Source organism: Panthera leo, chromosome C1 (genome assembly GCF_018350215.1).
Source record: "Panthera leo isolate Ple1 chromosome C1, P.leo_Ple1_pat1.1, whole genome shotgun sequence".
Taxonomy (NCBI): Eukaryota; Metazoa; Chordata; class Mammalia; order Carnivora; family Felidae; genus Panthera; species Panthera leo.
The window spans coordinates 22,390,702-22,400,235 of record NC_056686.1 but is presented as its reverse complement, the minus strand read 5'-3'; the positions used below and the strand labels follow the sequence as shown (position 1 = coordinate 22,400,235).

The 9,534-nt window shown below is 55.9% G+C and overlaps 1 long non-coding RNA gene across 1 annotated transcript; it reads left to right on the top strand.

Annotated features, from left to right (window-relative positions):
- Positions 1-6,241: 6,241 nt before the first annotated feature.
- Positions 6,242-9,302, top strand: LOC122227706. The gene is made up of 3 exons (XR_006206204.1): positions 6,242-6,450; positions 8,208-8,498; positions 8,986-9,302. It is a non-coding gene; the product is annotated as an uncharacterized LOC122227706 (long non-coding RNA).
- Positions 9,303-9,534: the final 232 nt, after the last annotated feature.

The following is a 9,534-nucleotide window of genomic DNA, read 5'->3' as shown; positions in this document are numbered from 1 at the left end:
GCTTCCCCAATCGAGGTTGAGTTTGTAGTCTCCTTTTACATTATCAGACAAGGCTGGATGCACTTCTCCAAGGAAGAACGCATGGTGGGGGGTGGGGGAGGGGAACGGTGCCAAGCTCATAATTGCAGAAATGATGGCGGTGAAATTAAACGCACCATCGCACCTTTCAACACCTGAAGTTTGCAGCCACAGGGCTCAGCCAGAAGGTTCGGAGCCCACAGCCGTCTGAAAGAGCGGGTGCTCACAGCGAGGGGAACTCTCAGCCATCGGTGAACAGCGGGGCCCTCTCTGCGAGGCGGGAACACCAGCTCTGAATCCGGCCGGGCCTGCCTCTCCGTAGGCAAGATGGGGAAGAGTTCACGGTTCTTCATGTCTCCTGCCTTAGGGCCAAATCAGGAAAGGAGGGGAGCCAGCAGGAGACATTTACCAGATGTCTGTAGTTAGCAGGAGCGTGAGCCGCGCTGTGGCCAGTGGGGAAACGTGGTCCTTGGGGCCAGGAAGCCCTGGGTGTAAAACCCCTCGCTTATGAGCTGTGTAAACCTGGCCAGTGTCTCAACATCTCCGGGCCAGTTTCCTCCCCTGACACATGGTGCTAATAATGGCCTTCTCCAGGGATGGTTTTATTTTTAGAATCAAATGAGATCTTCCACCTGCTGGCTCCCATGCGCGCCCGGCCTATGTCCATTCCCTTGTCAATCAGTGCTGAAGATGAGGAGGGTCGGCTACGAGATGCGATGTCTGTAAATATGAATCGCTGCATTTTCCCCTCTTACCTGACCTTGGACCAAGCCTCTAGCTGAACTGGCCCTTTATACAGAACTCCCTGTGCTGTCTCCGCCTTCGGGACTGGACTGTCCCTGTAGGAAAGGCGGCTCTGCCCCTCTGCTTGCCGCCTGCCCAGACCTTCCCCAACGGCCAAATCCAGTTGGGTGCACCCGGAGCCCACTCACCAGCTGAGCACCCACGGTGTGCCGGAAACTTCCGTTCGGAGCACTGACTTGGCCCAGGGCTCACGGCTGGGATGTTCCTGGGACGCATGTAAATCAAGATCTGCCCAGCTCCTGAGCCTATGATTTGCTTCACACTCCACGCTCCTTCTGTGACTTCAGAGAGATCTCTTCTTTCCACGGCTGTAATAAGGAATTACAGAATCCCAGAGGATAGAGTCAGGAGGGCTTTGAACACAGACCACCAGGAGGGAGAGGCCATGGGGCCGAGAGAGGAAACCTCCACCGGGGTCAGGAAGCCTCAGCGCGCCCACCCGCACGCTGGTGACCTTGGCCCAGCCCCTTAACTGCTCTGAGCCTCAATTTCCCCATCTGTAATCCTGGGCCCAGACCACCTGTCTCCCTGGGAGTCTGTGAGGGTGGCCTAAGTGTAACACACGCGGAAATGCCTAGCGCTGTGCTTAGTAAAGAGGGGCTGGACCCAAACCTGGCCCACTGCACCGGGGACGAGACCCGGGACTAGACCCCAGTGTTCTGATGCCCCAACTCCAGCCAGCCAAGCCTGTAGTAGAGGCTCAACCCGGTGTCCCTCCCCTGGGACCCAGCAAAGAGTCATGTCACACATGGCACCTCCCTTAGCCACACACCCTTCGCCACATGCGAAGATGCCAGAATTCGCGGGGCGCCCCTCCCGGGGCACGCCTCCCCCAGCTCCTGGCCAGCTTCTTCTCTCCCTCCCCCCACATCCACCATCCACCGTCCACCGTCCACCCGACGATAGCTGAGCGCATCTGCAGACAGTTGCTAGCGGCTGGTCGGTCCCTCCGCGGACACGGTGCGTTCCCTGTAATGACATCCATTAGTCTGTCTGACATCAACACTGTTCTCAGGTTAATATGTTTAACTTAATGAGGCATTATTTTCAGTTAGAAAACTCCTGAAGAAGCATGTTTCCTCCTGATGAGCTAAGCTGATGAGTAGATTAATCCTAGACTTGAACAAGCTGACTAAGAAAATGAAATCTAACCAGCTCCTTTTTCTTCTTTAGTTATGGGCTGAGCTTAAATTAATTTGCATAAAACTGTTCATTTCTTCAAGGAAGAAACAGGGAGAAGATCTCCACTGGGCCCTGTGAGGTGCCCTCCATGTGCCGTTTGGTCCCCTCCCCCAACCCCAGCCCCAGCTCCAAGGACATGAAAACACCAAGGACCAGTTTATGATGGAGGGGCGAGGGGGGGAGGTGCCTCACACTGAGCATCAGGAGGGGCCAGCGCTCGAAAGAGGAGCTCTCACATGGTGGCCGAGATGCCAACCACAGTGGACAGAGCTGGGAGTCCATCTGGCTGGTCTCTATCGCTGCCAGCTCTGAGGGGCTCGCTGAGCCCAGCACTTAGTAGGCCCTCAACAGTTGTTCGTTGAATGAGTGCCATCGGTGCTCAACAGATGGCTTCTCTTTATTCAAGGAATCACATGATCTCAAGAGAGAGAAGGCGCCTGATGCCCCAGATACATCTGGCGGGTGAGCCAGTGTTCATGACCACGAACCCAAAGATCCAAGACTTGACCAGCGGACATTCCCACGTCCCTCTCCCCATGGACACTCAAGGCCACTGCCAGCCGTGAGACGCTTCCTTTCTTTCACGACAATTCTCTGTCTGCCCCTGCTCCTAAGGTAGAGAACAGAAGCTGGGGCCGGGGCGGGGGGGGGGGGGCGGCGCAAGCAGCACATTCTGCCCCCATCCTGCTTGCTCAGTGGCCAATCTTCTCTCTGAAATCAAGACTGGCCGAGTTTCATATGTACACAGGCACCGGCCGGGTGGGATTGATAGGCAGACAGAGCCGCAGAACCAGAGAGATCACTGGGGCCACTTGGCCACGACCCAGGGAGGAGACAACAGTGGGCACGTGAAGAAGCCTCCGCTTTGCAGGGCTGCCGTGAGTGTTTCTGGAAAGCACCGGGGACAGCGCCTGGCACAGGCCAGGAGCTCGGGAGATGGTAACTATTAGTAGTAGTTCATGGGCAGAGCAGAGTATCCGAAACGGAATCCTTGGTTGCCCAGCCTCAGGTCTCCGGGCCCAGGAACTGTGTCCGGTCTCTCCAAGGAGAGGAAAAAAGACTCCTAGGCTGCAAGGAAAATTTGTAGACGATAAGTTGCAAGAAGGAGTCTTTTGCGCAGGAGGTAAGTCCCTTGTGCCGGGATGTCCCTTGTGCGGGAGGGTAAGGATTTGGTAGCAATGGAGAGCGATAAGAGGGCCAGATTCGACAAGTGACGAACCCTCACCTTTCACAGGGTCAGCGTGTGCCCACGGGACCCATACCCAGACCGTTTTGAAAAGGAAGGGTAACCTTCAAAGGTTCAAATGTCCTCTTTCTCCATTTCGATGAAGTATGTTTCAGGCAGCAAAGTACATGGATAAGTGATGGAATTCTCCCGGGTCAAACCCTTTCCTCCTGCAATATATTCTCCAGACGGGAATCTCACTGGCTATAGTTTCATCAATAGCAGGCTATAGTCACATGCGTTTCTTCTGAAGTGAGACTTGCATCCACCCTAGAAACACGAACGTGGCTCTTGAGTGTGTACGTTTGGGGGACGGAGGCCCTAAACAGCAGAAATGGCCCCAGGGCAAATCAGTCTCTGGCTTTTCAAAGGCAGACGCTCCCCTTCCTTGACTCTGTTCTCCAAGAGTGTTTCTGGCAGAATTCTCTGGATTCAGAGAGGAAGTCAGGCCCTGAGTGGGGGGTCGGGCCATCCTGCAGCCTACTGGGTGATCTGGAACCTGTTGCTTCCCCCTCTCTGGCCTCAGTTTCCCCCAACATGTAAAACACAGCCATTGGGCCAACTGGCGTCAAAGGATCCTTCTGGGTGGAATGTGACAGTAAGTCTGAGTGAGGCCCGGGTGTGCAGGAGGACCCTAAATGAACAGGGAGTGGAGGATGCTGGGAAGGGTGGCCCCAAGGAACATGACGGTTTAAAGACATGCCTTGGGGCGCCTGGGTGGCTCAGGCGGTTAAGCGTCCACCTTCGGCTCAGGTCGTGATCTCACGCTTTGTGAGTTCGAGCCCCGCGTCGGGCTCTGCCCATTGACGGCTCAGAACCTGCTTGGGATTCTCTGTCTCCCTCTCTCTCTGTCCCTCCCCCGTTCATTCTCTCTCTCTCTCTCGCTCTCAAAATAAACTTAAAAAAATTACCCATCTTCTGCCATTCTGGTGGATAACTCTGGGCCCTGTGTGGTTGACACTGTCTTCTGTTCCCCATCTGATCTGGTCTTGAGCCCCACCATGGTCACTGAATTGATAACGGCCTCATCGGAGGGCTTGCTCTCCCTGCCTCCCTTCCCCACTGCCCTCGGGTGTTTCCTTCTCCCCCAGCTGAATCACAGGTATCAAAGCCTTGTCGAAGGTTCTGGCAACAGGGGACCCAAACTCAAACGATGCCTGAGAAATGGCGACGGACCCAGGGGCACCCGGGGGTGGGTGCTGGCACCGGGAGCTCAGCTATTGGGAGCTCTCGGTGCTCTGCTCAGCAGGCATGTGCCTCCTTCCGTGTGTGTTTTACGCTATCACGCCAGAATAAGAAGCGCCCCCCCCCCGCAAAGAACAGGGCCCTTTTCACTGTGATGCCCAGAGCATGCTGGTGGGGGAGGCAAGGTGGGAAGAACACCGGACAGACACCCGACACACAGACCACACCACCAGGGAAGTTGGTTTTGTCAGACGATGCGTGGATGAACGGGTCGAGTAGAAACCACATGAGCTGGGGAGCAGACACACGAGTGAGCACGTTCAGGAACGAGTGAAGGAAGGACCCAACACGAGGCAGGTGAGGAGGAGGAAGGAGGCCCCTTGGGACCTTGAAGAGCTAAGTGCGCGGGCAGGCGGTGGAAGGAAGGAGGGACGGAGAGGACACGCGGTGGCAGTTGGGATGAGCGGACCGCAGAGCAAAGCAAGGAACGAATTAGCACAACACATGAACGAGAAAACCCTGAAAGGTGAGCGAAGGGATGAGCGATGGGAAATATAAGAAACAAGCAGATGAGGCGTCTGCGTGTGTCAGGGGACACAGGGCTCCAGGCGTCCCAGCTGCACGGGAGAGGGAGTGGTCTGGAGAGCAGAAAACCCCCCGCGCTGAGGAAGGGGTGTCCACTCAGGCACTGGGGCCAGGGAAACCAGCGCGTTCCTCTCCCAGAAGCGTCCTAAAGTGACTTCGGTTTGGGTTTAATGAAAACATTATTAAGCCAGTATTATCGATGATGCCACGGGGCGGGCCACTCCCTGGGACTAAGTGGCTTCGGTGCCCAGGGCTAAATGGAAACTGCTACACTGTCCTCACAATGAGGTCACAGAGAAGTACTTATTATGTGGCAACCCCCCGGCATGACTTTAATAATCGCTACTTAAATAACATTTTCACTGTCTCCTTACAAATTAACCTCCGGGAGGTGTCATTAATGTCGGCGTGGGAGACTTTGCTGAGCGGCCCGGGGATGAGGAGAGGCAGTGCCGTGACGGTCCTGAGACCCCTGGGCCGGTGATGCTGTGGACTCAGGTTTGGGGGAACCTGGGTCCAGGACGGCAGGCAAGTCACGCCCCCACCTGGGCCTCGCTTACCTGTCCCGTGAGGTGGAGAGGGTTCTCCAAATCCCCACCCTCCTGGGGGCCCGGGCGCTCTCACCGGAGACCCGGGTCAGGGTCAGAGTCAGTCACTGCCCCCCCCCCGATCCCCAGCGGGGCTCGTCCTCAGCAGAGAAATGGGGGCTCCTCCTGACCTGCGCTTCTCCCCCACCAGACGGAGGACGGGACCCGTCTGTGCACAGCAGGTGCTCAGCACACAGCAGGTGCTCAGCAAACGCCGGTGGGAGGGCCGGCCGGATCCCACCGCGCCAGCGGCTTTTACAAGCGGCCTGGAGTCCCTTGCAGGACAAGGAGGTTTGATAAGCAGACGGCCCCTCCCCGCTGTCCTCAGGGAGCCTGTCTGAGTCTCTCCAGGTATCACTGCTTCCCTTTACTTCTCCACAGTCTCGCGTCTGAGCCCCTCTGCCCCACCCCGCACCCCCGTGCGCCCCCTCTCCTTCTAACATCCGGAGCCTGAGATGGAGGGACCGCATGGGGCAACTGCGTGACTGTGCGGGACGCGAGTGCCAAGGCTCTGACCAGGGGCCCAGGGGCTCTGCCCTGAGAAAGAGCGCCCGAGGGGGCATCTGGTCTCCTGTCTCCACTGCCCCGACCTGCCAGTGACTGGGGTCAGCTCGTGGGTCTGGAAGAACTGGACGGTGTCTCCCGGCCAGAAGACTCACTTTGACCCTGCTGCTCCTGTGGCCTGAGGGCTGTCGGCACCTGTGAGCGGGGAATTTCTGCCTGCTTCCAGAAGTCTGCCTTCCTAAGTAGCCCGGCTCACTCGGGCTGTCTTCTCTCCAAGGCGTTGGAAACCACACCTAACTGGGTCCCACCTTCAGATGTAAAGGACAGCCCTTGTCTGTGTCTGACCCTCCGACCGTTTGGGTAGGTAACAGCCAACCCCCTCCTCCAATTAGCCGTGGCGGGGTGGGGGGGGGCAAGACCAGCCTAAGAGGGTGGTGGGAGCTGATCACAAAGGGCCTGAGCACCGTGCAGATTGTGGACTCCATCCCCAAAGCACCAAGGAGCAGACACGAGAGCCCACAGTCAGTGCTGTGTAGCCAGGTTGAGTCGGCTTATCCAGGGGCTCAGGAACCCGGAGGTGACCCCTGGGGTGCCCAGGGAATCACATGACCATGAGTTAGCTTGGGGTCCATCAACATAGGACCCTCCACCAGTTCCAGGACCTTCCTGCCTCCCATCTCAGTTGATGGTGTCGGGCAGGGAGATCCAGTGACCATCCCTGCCGGTCACCTGCCCGGCTCTGCCCGGCGGGACCAGCCTGGCTCAGACTCGTCTGCACCCCCTCTGCTCTCCCGGAGCAAGTCCAGCCTCCCGGGGGGCAGCCCCAGCAGGGTCACCAGGAACTGGATCGAGGGATCCCCGCTCACCTTCCCAAGGCAGCCAAGGACACCCCCAAGGACACCAGCAACCAGACAGGCAGCTGCATGGTTTGCTTCTGGTTTGCTCCGTTCTTCAAATCGTCCCTAAGCATTAACGAACCACTCTTAGAGATCAAGGAAGAAGTTCTAACACGAGAAGGAAAATAGAGGTGGCTCCTATGAAAAAGATCAATAATTAAACATAGACATTAAAATATCCTTTTCATATGATGCATTAACCCCTGGTTAGAGCCAATCCTTCAATAGTTAAGTGAGTAGGGGGTTCTGAGTATTTAAGGAACAATGAACAGGGCTTCAGAGTCAAGCAGACCTGGGTTCGAGTGTGAGCTCGGCCACATCCGTGGGTAGGTTGCACTTCACCTTCCAGACCTCTGACTCCTCATCTCTGGAGCGGGAGGGGGCGTCTCTCTCACAGGTGTAAGTGCAAGAATGCGGGTGCAGCGTGGGGCCCTGGAAACATCCCAGACGTGTCGCCGCTGTCATCGACTGTGTGAGGAGCAGAGGTAAAGCAGGGGGCGTCCTGGGAGAGACGCTTCTCGCCTCTTGGTCCCCTTGGAAATGTCCTCAGTGGACTGCTTCAGCCAGTGTGATAATCTCTTATTCTCCTGACAAAACAAAGCTTGACTGCAGAAAGCTTTATCACCAAAGAAGAAAAGAGAGAAAAAAAAAAAAAAAAGAAGACGCTCGCCCCGCATTGTCCGTAGAATCCGTTTCTTACACGAGGTCCCTGGTTGCAAAGCAGGGAGGGCCGTCACTCGTCCTCCATGCGTCGCCCCACAGTAACGACCAGATGGGCGGTCTCATTACGTCCCCACAGTGACTGTAGGGGGATGCTATCTCCCTGCTGGGCACACGGGGGAAATTGAGAGAGCAGTGACATCGCTTCAACAGCCCAACGGATGTCACTGAGCACCAACCATGAGACCCAGCAATGAACAAACTCCCTGACCCCATGGAGATGGTGATGGGCTGGGGAACACAGATCATAAGGGATGAAGATATAGAATGTGTCAGGCAGCGATCAGTGGGAAAGGTAAGAATAGGGCTGGGTTTCAGGTGGCCTCCTTTGTCCTGAAGGAAGGCTTGCCTGTGTCTGTGGCCACAAGGCTTCTCAGAGCCGCTTCCTGTTGGGGAAACCCCTGGGCATGAAGAACATTCTTATGGGAATAACGGGAGTAGGACTCACAAATACTTCATTCATTTATTCATTCATTCGTTATTTGTTCATTCATTCCCCAGGCCTGGCCCCAGATAGAAGTCAGTGAAACAGATAGACAAGTCCTCCCTCCCAGAGCTCACGATCCAGCCCAGGACCCGATGTCTACAAGGTTCACACAGATCGGTGAGGCCCTGCCAGCCCTTGGCCTGTCTAAGCCTCAGGCTCCTTGTCCGTATGACGCAGGCGATAACAGCACCCACTGGCCGGTCACCCGGTGGCGGGCACAGTGTCGAGGGCTTCCGTGCTTCATCCCAGCCACGACCCCCCTGTGCACCCACAATGTGCAGATCAGGAAATCGAGGCCCAGAAAGGTGAGGTCAGCTATGCAGAGTCACAGTCCACCAGTGGCTTCAGGGTCAGAGGACCCGAGTTTGTGTCCAGGTTCGGCCGTTCCCAGCCGCGTGACCCCAGGAAGGTTCTCCCCACTTAGCCTGTGTCCTCATCAGTAAAGTGACATGGCAGTGACACCTGTCTCGAAGGCTGGGAGGGCGCCTGGCACAGAGGGCTGTGACAATGGTAACAGCAGCCCCCTCCCCCACGGGGCTCACTGTGCTGATCCCCCCGGCAGCCCCTCTATGGAATGCACTAGAGAACCCGTTAGCAAACTGCCCTATTGTCTCCAGTTTGCAGATGAGGAAATATCATCTATAGATTCTTTCTGTCATATCTTTATTTTAAGCATGTTCGTATTAGAGTCTCCCCCTGGAATCATTCTATTACTTGAGGTTCTTGGAATTAATCTTTCTATTTTTGTCTGCTTCCTCTCACGTAGGATATTCCATTTCTTTTGGACTTTAGGTTTGCAAGCTCCTCTTCGTCGGGGCCTTCTCTGCGGGAATCTCGTATAGCCTGAGCGGAGGACGTGGGCATACTGAATTATTCTGGATTGGCTTTTTCAGAGGCTCCAGAAGTACCATCAAGCTGGGTCCAATCATGACTTAGTTCCTTGGCATCTCTTTCCAGAAATCAAACTTGCAAAGTGAATTAAAACTATTACGACCAGGGAAGGTGCCGGCCCGTGTTTACAAATTCCCAGGAGAACTCTGTGTTATTATAGCTCTACCCGGAGTCCAGAGACAGACAAGATTCCCTTCCATCCCCTACATCCTCCCAGTTGAATCTATGTTTCTAATACACTCTTTCGCTGGAGACATAGCACTTCAAAAATCCCAGCTCTGTGTGGAGACTGAATACCCAACTCACGGGGTCCCATGGGCACAAGACCTCATCTGTCCCTGTTGAGAGGGGGACGCCCGAGTCGTAGGGTCACCCGGAATCCACAGCCTCGCTCCCAGCCCAGTTGGCCCTTGCTTATCACCCAGCTTGTCGTTTCTTCTCCACTCCCTG